The sequence below is a fragment of the Anas platyrhynchos genome, chromosome 13, assembly GCF_047663525.1.
Source record: "Anas platyrhynchos isolate ZD024472 breed Pekin duck chromosome 13, IASCAAS_PekinDuck_T2T, whole genome shotgun sequence".
NCBI classification, from domain to species: domain Eukaryota; kingdom Metazoa; phylum Chordata; class Aves; order Anseriformes; family Anatidae; genus Anas; species Anas platyrhynchos.
The window spans coordinates 5,905,572-5,921,889 of record NC_092599.1 but is presented as its reverse complement, the minus strand read 5'-3'; the positions used below and the strand labels follow the sequence as shown (position 1 = coordinate 5,921,889).

At 38.7% G+C, this 16,318-nt stretch overlaps 1 long non-coding RNA gene across 3 annotated transcripts in view; it reads left to right on the top strand.

The window, feature by feature from the left end:
- Positions 1–5,457: 5,457 nt before the first annotated feature.
- The window catches only part of LOC106014427 (uncharacterized), a 39,781-nt gene continuing 28,920 nt past the window's right edge, over positions 5,458–16,318 (top strand). For all 3 annotated transcript variants that reach the window (XR_003500344.3, XR_005269230.2, XR_002398433.4), the window contains exon 1: positions 5,458–5,591. This is a non-coding gene — a long non-coding RNA (uncharacterized lncRNA). The remainder of the gene's footprint in view (positions 5,592–16,318) is intronic.

The window sequence follows — 16,318 nt, the reverse complement described above, 5'->3', positions numbered from 1 at the left end:
ACACAGCTTCTGTGTCCCTCTGCTAAGGGAACATAGAGGGATCTTCAGACCTTACCTGCCCATCCTGTGCCTGACAGAGTGCTCTCATGTAGTTTTTTTCTTATCAGTGGATGAAATGCAAGAACAGATCGGTCACAGTGTTGTCAGTGATTGTGGGTTAACTTTAAAAATAAGTTAATACTATTTGGGTTTCAAATCAGCTCCAAACTTTTTCTGAAAAAAATGCAGAACCTTCTCCAAACCTTGTTTCATAAAAATGTTTAAAGATCCATCTCTCTGTCAGCACAGATTCCCCTTTTCATTGTGTATACATATGCAAACTGTTTAAACCACACGTTATGTCAAGGATGTGGAATGGAAAGAAAAGTGTGAAGACTGTTTTGCCCATATGCTGAGAAAAAATCTGCAGCAGACAGTAAAGAAGCTGGTAACAGGAAAAGTGTATGAAGTTACGTTACAAGGTAAAAGACAGGATTGTGGCTGTGAAAACAAACTTAAACAAGAGGAGATAAAATAACCTTGCAAGATAAAGTGATAGTACTATGATGCTGTAGGTTGTTGGGGGTGGCAGTAAGGTCACTGGAACAGTGTGGGGGCTGGCACAGCTGACTTTGCTGATGCTGATATCACACAAAGCTCCCTCTCAACTCACAATATGAAATGGAGCTCTGACCAGGAAAGAACCCAGAGAACAAAAGACAGGAAAGTGTACATGAGGAAGATAGGAGACTGCATCACCTGAGAAGGAGCAGGATGTTTGCAGTGTGGGATATACGCCAGGGGAAGGAATCCCCACTCTGAGCTGCAACATTGGAGAGCTGTAGATAAACACTTGGAGAATATACTTCATTTGACATTAATAATGCAGTGCCTAAAGTATGTTGGATGTGCTTTAAATATTACATGTGAATCCCAAGCCTCTCTTGTAATAATTTTAGGAAATATCCATAATCTTGTCATTTTAACAGCAGAACAAGTTTTCTGGCCTTTTCATCCTTCTTGGTGTATTAGGAACTGAGATGTGCATACCTTCTCCACATAAAAATTGCATTTACTGTTATTGCTGCCTCTGCAGCTATACAAGCAACAGCCTACCTGATTTCAGACGCTTAAAGTAAATTAAGAGAGGACGAAGACCCAAGCCCTATAAAACTGCTTTGGAGACATCACAAAACATTAACATAGAACAGTTGGCAGGTCAGACCCAGGCCTGGCATCAACAATCTCAGCTCCAGCCCTTACAAGAAGTGCCTGTAAACATCAAGGCTACCTTCATACATCAAAGTTTGTGCTGACTGGAAAATAATTTGGGGCTTTGGAAAGCAGTGCCAACAGTGCAACAAGATCACCAAATCATCATTGCAAGGCTCTTGAAAACATGATTTCCACTGGCTTATTTTACAATCCAAAAGAAACATTACTGTACATACAGATGAGGATGACACAGTTTTGTACAATGTATAGAATAAGGAACAAATCTGATTAATTTTTCTAATTCAAACTTTGTCCTAAATTAAAGAGTAAGTCATAAGGGAGTGTATGAACAGGAAAAACAACCAGGAGAATTTTTTTTTTTTTCTTTTTTTTTTTTTTTCTGGGGAGAAGTATGTACACTTCCAGTTAGCATCACGGGGACTTTAGAAATATGCTTGCAAAAATACAATTTGTTCTTTAGATATTAAAAGATATTCAGCTTGCTGCTGTCAACAATACAAGATGGGCAAGTGACACAATGCATGCCTGAGCTAAATGGATAGATTAAACATATGTGGATTTCTTTTTTGCTTGGTTTATCCCACAACTTTTGTATTGCTGGATGGTAAAGGTCACAGTGAAGGCTGAGGCTTTACTTTGATTTAAGGCATTATTAAAGCAGTGCTTAATTAAATTAATCTGCAATATATTAAAAGAGCACAGTGTTACTCTCACACCAGGACCTTCTCCTCTAAACTTGGGGCTGACAGAGATTCAATCTGATGCAGAGCCATAACGATTATCTTCCTATTTTCTGACTGTTCAGTTGTACTCCTATTTTCCCTGTTTGATATGATCAACACACTGTTTATACGCTCAGCTACCCATACTGATAAATACATTTACTTACCGCTGGAGCTGCAGAGCAGCATTTCCAACAGAAGCTGCAATCATCCCAGTTCAGGAGTGGAGGGAAGAAAGGCAACATTGAACTGGGAATTAGGAGAGCAAATGCTCGTGTTTGTCCTGTACAGTGTGTGACTACAGGCAGGTCACATCACCTCTGTGTCCTGCCTCCCTTTTTGTTGGCTTTGACATGCTTTGAAGCAGGGATGCCTCCTTCCCTGTGAGTCTGCGAACCCCCTGGTGTGTTTTCCTGCTGATGTTAGCTCTTGATCTTGAAAGAGGTGCCTGAGGGCACCAAGCTGATGTTTCTGCTGTGCCAAATGTCCAAGTGGCAAATGGGAAGGCTGAATGGGTCAAGCCGGAGGCTCAAACCATAATGGACCCGTTCAGGTCCCAGGAGTTAAAATTTCATTGATGCCAGGGAAAAGTTGAGCCCTTTGCAACCTGATGGCGAGTAGGGAGCTGTGTGACACGTCTCTTCTGCTCCACCTTGTACACTGGTAGGGTGTGCTAATGGGGGAGTACAGACCTCTTTACTCCTTTCTGCTTTATTTGCTGTGAGATAAACAAATATGCCCCCCACACACACTGAACGCAGGGAAAATCATGCAGAAAGTTATTCAGCATGGAAGTCATAAATACACAAAAAATGAGTGTCACTTCCATGGTCTGTGTTATACGAGGTTCCAGACTTCCTAAAACATACCCAAAGAGAAGTTAAAAATGTCTTCCCATGGTGAAGACTGCTAAAATACAGCATTTTGCTGCAGAAGAGGGGAGCTCTGCCAGGGCTCCTGTGTTTACAATGTCACCGAAAGCAGGGAGTGCACATGGAAACTGGGGGAGTAGTGCAGAGGAGAAGAAGAAAGCCGGAAAGAAGAAAGAAAAGCACACAAAACTCGAGCTGTTAATCACATCCCTATGTTGCTAAAATATTTATGAGATCTCATTCAATTAATTAGAATAAACTATGTAACACTGCAGGAAACAAATTGAAAATTTAATAAAGTAAGTTCACTTCCAATTTCTTTTGAAGAAAGAAGCTAATTATATTTAGTTCTGTAATTATAACTTTAATTAAAATATAATGCAAAATATTCCATAAAGTGAAAACAGTTCTGTGTTAGAAGATGGAGCCTTTAAGACAACTTGCTCCTCAGACAGAAATTCAAAACAATTTCAAATGAACATTTTAATACACCAGTTTCTAAAATCCTTTCAGGCTAATTTTAATACAAATTCATCTTAGAATTGCTCATTACTGTTAGCTTTTATTTAAAAAGTAATGTCTTACCTTTCTGCTTTTACATAGAAAAGTTTTTTACTCTACATTAGTGATGCATTTTACTTACTGTATTTAAATGAGAGACACACTCCTTATTTATATTTGCCTATTGCAACCTACAGAACCCAATTTTTATTTAGAGAATAATTTCAAAACGCATTGTAAATTATATCCACATAGCAGCTACCTTTACCTGAGCAACAAGGGAAGAGAGTGCCTCAGGCAGAGGCATCCAGGCAGGCGCAGGGAAATTTGGGTCTAGCAATATAAAATGAGAACACTGACAAAATGACCTTTTGTTGATGTTTTTGATGATGATTTAATAGCAACAGAGTCTTCTAGGCTTGTGTAAAATGAATTTGTCTTTAGGACTTAAAAAATAATTTTACAAATGATTTCTAACACACAGTTCACCGGGGAGTCTGGGATGAATGTGCTGTTTGTGTATTCTCGGAGTTTATCTGAACCATATTTGAAGTCCAGCTGCATTTCTCCCACTTTGTTGGATTCTGATTCAGGCAAGCTCCTAAGTATTTCCATTTAAGACAGAAACCATAATTAGATGCTTAAATACATTTTTAAATAAGTGTAGCATGGAGTCTTGTTCTCAGTGAAGCCGTTAGAGTCCTGGACCTTTAACATTTCTGTGGTTTCCAGTAGGAAAATAGTTATGCCAGTGCATGACCTTTGAGTCTTGTCTCTCATGTGGCTTTAGCTACCTGCCCTAATTGGCAGCTAACAACGCTCATCTTCCCAGGCCCTGACCTGTTTCCTTCCATTTATTCTTCATCTCTCAGCCTGCACACATCCTCTCCCAGCTGGCTCATGACCCCCACCTCCAGCTGAGCAGCATCAGTTCAGTACCACCTAGCCCCATGCGTACAAGGGACTGCCACGGTCCCTTCAGAGCATCCTGACAGTAACATTTATCTCCTTTTCTTGGCCCACGCAGCTGGCAAATGCCATGTGCTAGGTCCTGATCCTCTCCCATTTTGTTTCAGCATGCTAACCATCCACCACCATCACCTTTTTACCTGCCAGAACTCAGGCAGCAAGCTTTGCTCGATAACCATGGGAGTGCTGGCAGGTCTTCTCTGTCCTTCCTTAGTTTTCTGTGCTGGGATAGTCTGCTTTTTTTTTTTTTTTTTTTTTTGGCTAAGCATGGTATGCTCTCCTGTCCTCCCCTATTAAATAGCTACATTCCTAGTAATACACATATGAAACAAAGAGATCATGTGGAAAAAGTGCACACAAAAAAATTATGAAAAATAAAAAATGTTTATTCTATTGCTCTTACCAGTGTTATCATACAGCAGTGGTCACTAATGATGTCTGTTACAAATGTGCTTTTTGCCTCTATTCAATACCAATCCTAGGGAAATACCTTTGCCAATATTTCGAAAAAAAAAAGAGGGCATCAGACCTTAGATCTTTCTGATGTCCACCTGTGCCTGTCATTGCCATAAAGTTGCTTAACTATAGATTTTCAGTGCTAACAAAACTCCTTCTGTTCTCTCCAAGCAGATCAGATGTAACACGAGTGAGTCAGTTGTAGCGGTGTTAATTGAACAAAACAGAAACCCAAAATAGAACTATTTGAAGGAAATGCTGGATTGACATATGCTGTTTTCGTACATTTGTTGAACATTATTGAGCATTTCTAGTGCAGTAATCAGAGAGAAGGAAAATATCTGGGAGTGTTTATTTGATAGAGTTTACATTACACAGCCTGCAATACAACCAGAGCAGCGTTTTGTGATCTTTCTGATCATCATTCACTTTCTTCCCCTCTTTGCTAAGGAACTTGTAATGATCAAAAATGACCACTGAGTGACCAGAAGCTGACATTTTTAAGTCTGTCTAATCAATAAGAAGCACTGTAGCAGTGAGAGCCCTCTCAGGGTGGATCAGAGGCTGTGGCAGAGGCTCTGTGCTCAGCAGAAGCTGCAGAGTAACTTTACAGCTGTAGCTTGCTCTGCCTGATGAGCTGAGCGAGCGAGGTGGTGGCCTTTCATTCCCCACACCATAAAGCCCTTCATCCCTCAGGCCCTGTTTCTTGGGATTTCATTTCAAGGAGAGCAGCTGAAGACATTTGCTCAAATCTACCTTGCTTAATCCCTGTTTGGCACAACTGAGATATCCAGTGACATTTCCACCTCCCTGCGGAACTGGAATGCTAAAGATCTAGATGGCTGGATGCATACAGGTGAAAATCAATACTGAAGTCAATGAAACTAAATCAGGACATAATTTGTGGAAATCAGTTTTAACTCTACTAAAGTTAGTGGAATTGCTGCCATTTCAACTATAAAGTAATCCTGCTAAAGCCATGGTGTAAAACATGGTCTTACTTGGTATAAAAATAACATTGGAATATGCTTACTTGCTGCTGCTTATACAGACACAGTATTAATCACATGTTGCTTTGTGCCTTTGCTCAACAAGTAAACTTGCTGGGCTGGACAGTCCAAGACTTGGGTGAAGATAAATCCTTAAGAAAAACTCACATAAGCTGTACTTGATGAAATACACAATCAGGTTGAGCTGAAGTTTTCAGTTTTTCTCAAATAACCAAAAAGATAAAATCTATTCCCTTGGAAGGAAAGATTACTATTTAATGTTTTATTCTCCCCAAAAGTGATCAGCTGCCAAACCCCATTGCTGACCAGGCTGAACTACAAGAACTGAGCATGTTGAGCAGAGGGTCTGGTGAGCACTTACACTTGGTTAGTTAATATAGAATTAGTTAGTGAAGACAAGACTTTATGCTTTTTTTTTTTTTTTTTTTTTTTTTTTTTTTAGTGGCTTAAGAGAAGTAGGTACACGGCCACAATTAATTGAATTTGCAGAAAGATGTAGTTCATATTCTTATCTCTGTTGGTACAGTAACATGCTGTAAAAACTATCTGCGGTTTCTGAGCATTCTCTTCTGCTGACTATTATGGGTGTGACTTGAAAGGCAGGGACACTTCCAAGGTGTTTGCAGTCCAAGTATCATCTCTAAATATAATATATTGCCAAGTTTGCCATAAATCTTCTGTACAACCATTTTCTCTTCTGTGCATCTCTTTCAGCTCTGATCTTTTGCCTGTCTGGTTTATGTAAGTTTAGCATTCTGCTGCAGGACTTAACCTTTATGACACATCTATAAAGTACCTACAATAAATGGGTGTTGATCTCAGTGGGGAACTTCAGACAGTGTCATCATGCAAATTAGAATTTAATCTGTAACACTTCTGACCCTGTTGTTATCAATGCTTCTATGCACCCAAAGAAAAACTAATAATGAAGAGAAACAGTTGTTGTACAAGAGACGTGAATACTTAAATAGCTGTCTGCTCTCTTTCATATTTTTAAGACTTAAAAGTTCATGGATTTTTTTCACTGCCTATGTTAAATGAAAGCATCTTTACTTGATATTCATCATTCTACAATGGCCATTTCATCACCTAGACAACATGAATAAAAGTTATTATTCTTAGTCATTAGTCACTCAGTCAGGAAAAAGAGAAAAATTGAACGTTTTAGAACATTTTACTTTTCTGTCATTTTAGAGTAAATGACACTCCTAAATGATGGCCAGTCAAACCTACAGAATCTATTAGTAACTTGATAATAAGTGTGAAGGGATGCTGGGACCCAAAGGAGTCTTAAAGTGGCATTTATCAGGCATGTCACATCATTGCTACTGGTAATAAAAGCATTTTTGTTTTATGCTGCAGCGTCTATAGAGAATAATATTTTTTGTGCTATACCTAAAAGTGATATTGCTACATTCATCACACTGTTTGATATGAAATAGCCTAAAAGCACTGGAAATTGGCTGTCATTATTTGTTTCTTCCTATTATTTTTTTCCCCCTCCTAATCAAGGAACCTGCTACAGTGGTGAGAAGAGTTTTCCTTACCTAGAAATTAAGATACAAAGAGAGAAAACAATTTCTCCATCATAAGTCTAACCTTTTTTTTTTTCTTTTCTTCGTAGCACTGCCTTAATGGGTTAGTGTCCTTTCAAGAAGAATATTTATGATCAACACATTTTGTTTTCTGATAGTAAAGTTCAGAGTGTTTGGTTTACTATCCTAGTCTTCCTGGCAAAATCTTCATTGGCTATAGTGAAAATTCAGTGTGTTTGGGAACTGCAAGATGATAACTTTGTATGTTAGCATCTGAATGTTAAAAATCAGAAAGAAAGTGCAGTGAAAAACAAAACAAAATGAAAAACTGAGGCTTTCTTCTTTTCATCTGACTTCCTTGGTATGAGAAAGTTCCATCAGTTGCTTTCAATTGATGGGTCAACCAGTCACGGCCTTGTGCTCTGTATCCCCTGTACAGCTGCTACAAATTTGCATGGCAAAGCTTGTGCAATTTCCTATGGAACTGTAAGGCTAGGATAGGCAAATGCATCACAGGAGCTCACTTAATAGCAGAGAGGAAACAGAGCACATTCATCATATTGAATTCTTTCCCACTGATATTCATCATTTGCATGTAAAAATGCCATCTGATTTTTCTCCCTCATAAACCTGGTGTGATGTTTTCCTTTTTTCCTGTTGTTATTTTGGTTTGGATTTAAATCTGTCGCTTTTGTAAACTTACGCTTTTTAAGCTCCACTGCATTCTGAACATAGAAATGAATGGGATTTTGAAGGACTGGAGAAGTTAAAATACAATTTAAGTGTGCAGGTGCAATACAATTGATTTTATAATTAATTGAGCCTCTTCTGAGTGGTGGGGTTGCTCTTTGAAGGTAAATTCTGCCCTGACCGTTTTTTCCAGACTACAGAATTTGTCATATTGACTGACTGGTGAGATCTGGCATGCCTTATTAACAGTCTTCAGCAAAGCAATCCTCTCCTTGTCTGAAACATGGAGTCAGGCTAGACAGTTGGAACAGCTAGAGCAACCTTAACACTTCTGAGGGGCATGGTGGTGCCAATATTGTAAATAGCCCTCTGCTCTTCCTGCACATTAATCTTATTCCCTCTTTATACTGCACAGACATATCAGCTGACTCCGTGGGACATTTAGTCTTGTAAAAGTATGATGCTATGACAACTTAATTCAGGTTTTTAGAAGTTCATGCAGCCAGTCAATAAAAAAGGTATACCATGTAAAAATGCAGAAAAGTACTATAAATGTGGAAATGCAATGCTGTTAGTATGGATGACCATATTTAAATTGAGTGAACAGGTTATGCCTTTCTTTTCCTGACTTTTTATATAATTATTGCTAGTTCTCTGCGCAGCAGTTAAGGACTTGCAGATGAAGCATGCTGCTGCTTTGAGGTCAGATATATCACTCGTAGAGTATAGTGATAAGAAGTGGCCCTTACCAAATAAATTAATTTGTAAATAACATTTACTGAACTCTAGAAGTCGCTGTATTAACCTGTTCAGCCTTTAAAAAGATATGATGTGCCTCAAACCACAGGCTGAAATACCCAACGGTTGCAATGAAGTGCATATCATTCTGAGAAATGAATGACAGGAATCATTTTTTTTGAATGCCTTTATAACTAAACACTCATATCACCCTGCACAAACTTTACTATTTCTATATCCTCTTTTCCTGACAGCAGTTCTTTTTGAAGCTGTTTCTGGCAGAGATCCATTTGTGTGGCCTCAGGGGGACTCCTGTGGGTTATGGGTGCTGTTTTCTGCCAATGACTGTTTTCCCCAATCTTCCCTACCCCTTGCTCTGGTAGCATTTGCTGATTTATTTCTGAAAAGATAATGCATACACTAGCAGACAGTTCTGCAATAATCATGTCTCAGCAGTTGTCTTTGGTCACCAGTAATGAGAAGAAAGGAACGAGCTAGAGAAAATGCTCTAATTAGTTCCTGTAGATCAGAACACTTCACTGACAAAATAAGCCATGTGTCTTCACAGAGCTAATGTCATTGCACTAAAATGTTGGCTTTTCTAAGGAAAGAAATTGCAGTATGTTTTAAGGGACAAACCAAAATAATTCCATTATGAAAAACAAACAAACTGCAATAGTCTGAGGAGGGGTAGTTCAAGGTTTGTATCTGAAAATCTCAAAATCAAATATGCTCATATTAATCTATTTATATGTATGTATTTATATTTATTTTATATTTATGTATTTATATCTCATATTTAGTTTGTTGTGTGTGGTACTCCATGGATATTTTCAGACTGGGTATCTTCTACTGTTAGCAAAAATTTTTCTTTTGTCTTTACAGTCATCAATTTCTTGCTTGCTGCTTTCGAACATCACCCCCCCCCCTTACTGCATTTGAACTGAGCAAAATGACCCACTTTTGCTTTTGTTAGTATTTGCATGGAAAGCTAGAGATGTTTGTAGAGAATCCATGAATTTATTCTACAACAGAACACTGCTACTATTGCCAGCAAAGACAGTTTTTCTAGGTTAGCACAGTGAAATTTCACCAGGAGCAAGCCACAGATGTGTTGCAGTGAGACAGCTTGCCATTTGTTAGTGGAAACACTTTGCAGCTTCTAAAATATCACTTCTCTCAGGAGCAGCTGCCTCCCTCTCCACTGTATGTTTGTTCTGTTGGGTAAGGTAGGTGTGTGGATTGCTCACATCCATTGCATACACACGTCCCCCATACATATGCACTCACAACTTGTCTACTTATTCGCCCTCCAAACAGAAGGAAAGCAGAATAAGGACATTGTTCCTACCCTGATATTTCTTGGCCCGTGTTTATCATTTTGCTCCAGGGCAGCATTCCCTTCACCTGGCCATAGGAATGCACGATAAGTTAAAGGTCTGTCTAGGCCAATGTTCCGTCTCTGACAGTCATCAGAAACTGATGGCTGGGGAGGAGTACAAGAAGGAGCACATATGTGATTCTTCAGCCATTCTCAGTATGAGTACTAAGTTTTTAGTATGCCTAGGTGGATTTTGATTCCATTAATTTTCCAGACTTCTCTTAAACCACTCAAAACTTCTTGCACCCACAGTACCCTTTGACAAAAGGATTCACATACCATGTGCCTGTTGTGTGAAGTACCATTTAGCTTTGTTCTAAGCCTGGATAAAAACTTTTTCCTTTTTCCTCTTCCTCTTCCTTTTCTTTTTCTTCCTCCCTTCCTCCCTTCCTTCTTTCCTCCCTCCCTTAACAGCTTGTAGCACTTCTGTGATATCTCTCCTTTCCTCCCCCCTTTTAAAGTATCTTGATCTTTGCAGCACTCCTCACTTCTCAGCTCCAGCCTTCTCCAGCTCTTCTATCTGAAATAGCATCCTAGGAACATAAGATCCTCAGAAGAATATCTTGTTTAAGATATTTTACCCCTTTAGGACATTCTCCCTCCAATAGGACATAGATATTTAAATAACGAATGTGCAGTCTATATGTTTGAGGGTTGACATTTCACTAGGGCATGACAAATAAGATCAACTTGCTCTGTGCCAGGTTTTTTCTGCCATTGAATGCATAAGAATTCACTTCTTATCTTCCATTCAAAGACTATCCTGAGGCACTTCAGAAAAATTTATTGGAATGACTCAGCAGTAATAAAATATTGCAGGCTCAGATGCAAAGTCAAATACAAAAACATTTCAGCTTTAGCTAAAATCTTGGAAAGAGCATCCTAGCTTAGGAGCTGGACTAGGCAACGGGTACTGTCTATCCAATTACTAAGGCCTACTGTTTTTCCAGCTGCTTCCAGTAGTATATATGACATTGCTTTGAGCACAGACAATAGCTTGTGACACTTACAAGCCCATCTGGCATATTTTGCTGGTTTATATCTTTGTAAATACTAATGAACTACTCTAGAGTCATTTATTTGGTGTTCCTTACATCCTGCTTTCCTCTGAACCCCAAGGATTTTGGAAGCCTGTCACACACATGAATGTGAAGTCTGCAGGAGCAGCAGTAAGTAGTCAGCTGTCAAAAGGGCTAGAGGAGTAGTTAGCTAGCAGGAGTGCACGTGGAAACTGCAAAGGAATCCACATAATGGGTAGCAAAGAGGAGAGAAACCAGAAGTCGAGAGTTGAATGCCTGAAAAGAAAAAGCATAAAAGTGCATATGAAAGCACTTAGCAACACGGAAATCATATCTTCAAGGCCACTGGAGGAAAGATACAGAAGTGAACCTTTATTTCATGCTTAGCACTCAGTGAATTCTTTGGATTCCTAGTTATGAAAAATGCAAACAAGAAGACGAACTTGCACACAAAATAAAACCATGTAACTGGAGGGGAAGTTGTTAGGCTGTCTGTAACACAGAGAAACTTAAAACTGCTGTTATTTTTCATGATCACTTGAGTAGGACAGAAAAGCAGTCAGGAAGTGTCTAAAAGACAGCAACTGTATCTTGTTTCACAACTCTGCCATGCAAAATAGGCATTTACTCTTCAGTGAACCAATGGAAGGTTATCTGGATTCATAAATTGATCATTCTCATTAAACTTTACTGATACCCTAAGCAGTTAAGCTGATGCAGATATAACAAAAAATATGGAGATCTGGAAGAAGGGTAGAGTGGGTATGTCTTAAGTTCTAGATTTATTACTAGATGTTTATAAACTACAAGGAAATGCTTCATAAATAAAAAGGAATTAAGGCTATCACTTGTAATTCATCAATTTATACTGATAACATCTCACTGTATTTATAACCCAGCCTTACAGAGAGCGTTTTATTCATTTGGTAGAGAGTAGCAGCAGATGCACTGTCTTCCATTAAAGCTGTGAGTGTTAAAATGTCACTCATCTTTAAAAAGCAAACTACTGAATGTTTTTCCACATTCACCAGTTTTCTGCAGTCATGTATTATTTGTGAAACTTAAGTGATGGCATTTCTGGGACAACCTTGCATGCAAGGAATTTGGCATTTCCATCTTCTAGAAGAGGCACATCTAGTGGTGACATTACCAATGATGCACAAAACAGCAATGATGAAGTAGGCATTACATTTTCTAGTCTAACTCTGAGTTTTTATGCTTTGAGAGGTACCTAGGTTTCTTCAGTTGTTTCTATAGCATCCTAGTGTTTGTGTATACAGTCTGTGTGTATGTAGTTCCAAATCAAAGCTGATGAAGGTGGGAGGAATATGGAAAGATGAAAGAGTTATGTTTGCAACAGAAGAGCTGGAAAGAAAAGAATTTCATTTACCTGGACAGCTAGATTACAGTGGAAGGCGATATTTGATGGAAGACCCATGCAAATGTCAGGTGAGAAAGCAATACGTTCTGGCAGCTATCGGAGATCTAGACAGAAAGATGCCTCTGAAAAGTAAAGTGAAATTCTGTAGCAGGAACATCTTCAGTATTTTCTGTAGAGGGGAGATGTGGCAGGTAAGACAGAACAGAAATTGGATGCTTTAGTGTAGCATTTCTAAAATCCATCTGGAACTGGAGAGCAGGGAGGGAAATTGTTAAACAGATTCCTTGCAGATCTACCAACCAGGTATTTGGGCCAAACATTGTGCAGCAAAAAAGACTACCATTTGTAGTGAATTCATCGTTTTTCTGTACTACTCAAAGCTTGAATAAGCAAGTAGTCAGCTGTAGCTCGCAGGGACAGTAAAGAAGTGAAAGAGAAGAGTATGACAGGTTGGGGTGGTAGGACTGAATACAGAATGGGAGGACATCATCTGAACTGAATTTGAAAGTAGTGCAGGCAACTGGGATGCAAACATGTCACCTCCCAGTCTCTGCACAAAGGAACTTACATGGTCAAAATCATCTGGTAATGCAGGAACAAAAAAAAAAAAAAAAAAAAAAAGAAAAAAAGTAACCTTATTACTGCAGAATGGTTTGAAGAGGCACAGTGTTATGACCTTCTAGCCTGGGGAGACTGATACTGGTATAGTAGCTCCATAACCATAGTTCCCACTGCTTCAGTCATTCTTGTATAAAAAATAAAGCAAGATCCATGATTATTTTCCTGGATAGCAGTTGCTATTGTAGTGGGAAAGCTTCTGTAAATTAATCATGCTTCAAAGACCTCATCATGTTGTTTAGTCCATTCTCCTAGGTAAGCAGTAGACTGTATAATGCAGTTCCTGCAGCTCACAAAGGATCCCAGAGCCTGCTTTCCTAATTGTAGGAAGAGGGCACTGTTTCTTTCAGTTCTAAGCATGCTTTTTTTTAAGAAAGGAAAGGGCAGTATGAGTGAAATATCTAAGATATTTCCTCTGCCTCCTCCTCTGGAGGAGGATTTTTATCACACATAGGCATGCTTTGGATGGGATAAGAGAGAAATTCTCAGCCTTGCCCACATAGGCAAATATCAGCTATAGATTTAAGGGAGGAAGAATGTATCAAGCCTAGGTGCGTTTTCTGGCATTTTAATTTTATCTCTACATAAATTTTTGGGTCCTTTGTAGGTAACTGTTTGCATGTACTCATCTGATTAACCCTTGAACAACTCTTACCTGCTAGTGCAGCCAGAAGGAGGATATTTTAGAGCAGCACTTTGCTTCAATACTCTTCAGCTTAGGGATCAATCGGTAATGTAGAATTAAAATAATTTTTTAATTAATAATAAATATAAAATATAAAAAATAATATTAATTGTAAATTAAGATCTAGGTCAGACTTTGCCATTAGATTATGTCCGGTTTTAGGAATTCAGAGATACAGTCTCAGAATATGCGAGTGTTTGAAAAACTGACTGTAAATATAGTGCCGCTTTCCATCCCAGTTTCCATCGCTAGTCATCCAGGGTATTTGGTAATAGAAAGTCTGTCTGATATTCAGGTTTTTTCACTTTGCCCTTGAACCTCTCCTCCTTTGAAAAACAGTGTTAAGCAGAGGTTACTGACTAGCTTCTCTGTCAGGTGAGCTACCATGTTATTTACACCAATTTATCCTGCCCCACTGTCCATCTAAATCATCCCTGACTTAAAGATCACTGTTAAATAGTATCTTTTTATAACATGAAGTAGGAATGATTGTTATCTGGCCAAGTGGAACAGAAATAAGATCCCACAGTTTGTGATAATAGCTTCATAGTGTGTCCTGAGGGCTGCTGAGCAACTGCAGTGCTATTGATTTCAGGATATTGCATACAAGTTTTTAAGAAGTATTATTGAATAGGATTTTCTCCTATTATTTGTTACAAGTACAATGTGAAGTACCCCACAGAAAGTCACAGTGGAAGGACAGCTAAGAAGGGAGGTGAATATGGCTTGAGACACTGTAATAGTGATGATGCCCACCTCGCTCTTATGCAACCAGGTTGGTGTGAAACAGCCACAACACTTCGCAGGTGGACCTCTCAATTTTGTTGTACGCCAGGTTCGTAGTCCTTTTACTCTTTTGTGAGATTCTTAATCCTGCAATTTAAAGGAAGTGAATTTCAGGCACGGACTTTAGCATTGCTTTCTAATAACTGTAAAATTGCCAGGTCCTTTGGCAATCGCCCAAGGGTCATGAACTACAACAAACCTTTGGAAAATATTGTTGTAAGTTCCAGATGCTCTTAGGAGTGTTTCCAACAGGCTTCAGTGATGAAGCCTGGAAACTTTCCAATGCTAGTAAATGCATCTAATTCCCTTCAGGTCCAATAGCTGCTGCAACCTCCCTTGGAGCCTTGAACCGTTAGCACACTGGACTTTTGTTGGGTAACTCAGACTTCTCTTTAGCAGAAAATCAGAATGTAATCATGTTAGCACTGAATTTTACATTAAAGCAATCCCAAAAATACCAGCAATCGCTTTAAGTTTGTGGAGCACATCTCTCAGAAATGAACTTGACTGAGTAACAAGAACTGTGTAAGAGTTGGATAACCCTTCCAGCTGCAGAGAGCTCTGTAAGCAATTATTTTAAGCTGTTATTGGAAGATGAAAACACTGCTTTAGTTGTTGAATGGTAACAGGTGGGGCTTTTTCTTACACAGCACTTTTTTTTTTTTTTTTCTGGTCATCACCTGATCATCTGTATATTCAAATCTGATGCTTTAATGGTTTGTTTCACTGTTTTCTCTTTGTTCTTTTCAGCCCAGAGGTGTTTTATTTCATTTACTCACATTCTCTAATACTTTCCTATTATGCATTTCACATTATGATTATCAGTATTGTTTTGAATGGTTCGTGATTAGAAAGATACTACAATTATTTTACCCACTGTTTCAGCTTGGATAGGTTACAGAGACAGATTGTTATTTTATATAATAGTAGGTTTTACATGTTAAATCCTTTCCTTTGACCAGTGGCATAAAACATTCAAAACTAATAGCTGTAAAAATATTTGGCTGCAGGCCTGTGACTGACTGCATTCTAGTTATAACAACAAGTTCACCTGCCCAGTCAAGGCAGGGCTTGGTACAGTAATATCAACTCTGCCAGCTAACTACAGCTGGGCTATCTATTGGAAAAAAAAAATAAAAAAAAAAATAAAAAAATGAACAAACATCTGGTCAGCTTCAGAGCTTAGCTAAATTGCAGACTGCAATCTGAGGTTGTTTTTACTGGATGGGTCAATCTAAGAAGTTGCAGGTTTGTTTTTTTTTACGTGTATGAGACCAATACGGTCTGTAGACGCTTCAACAATCATCTGGGGGATGAAAATTAGATTGCAAGTGTACCTGGACTTCTAGCTCTCTGTCCAATCCTGCTGAACATGTTTTTTCATCCTGTTATCAGGGACATGAGAATACAATTTTTCCTCTTCGTCAGGCAGAGTACAACCTGTCCTACTCTGTGGGGTGTAGTCCCTAGGCTTGCACTGGTGGATTGGGACCTTGAACATCTGTGTAGACAAACCTCCAAATTTATAATCTTTTAGAGCTCTTTTTCAGATCATGGGTTATGATCAGTTTTCTTTTGAAGTACTTTATCTCTCTGGATTACATGAGATTGTGGAGAGGTTTTCTTGCTTCAGTGTCTTTTCTTGCAGAATCTTCAGGACACTAAGATGATCTGGCTCTTGTCTCATCCTCTAAAGCTAGATGTTATTTTAATCTTTCAATATAGGAGGACTCTAAAAAT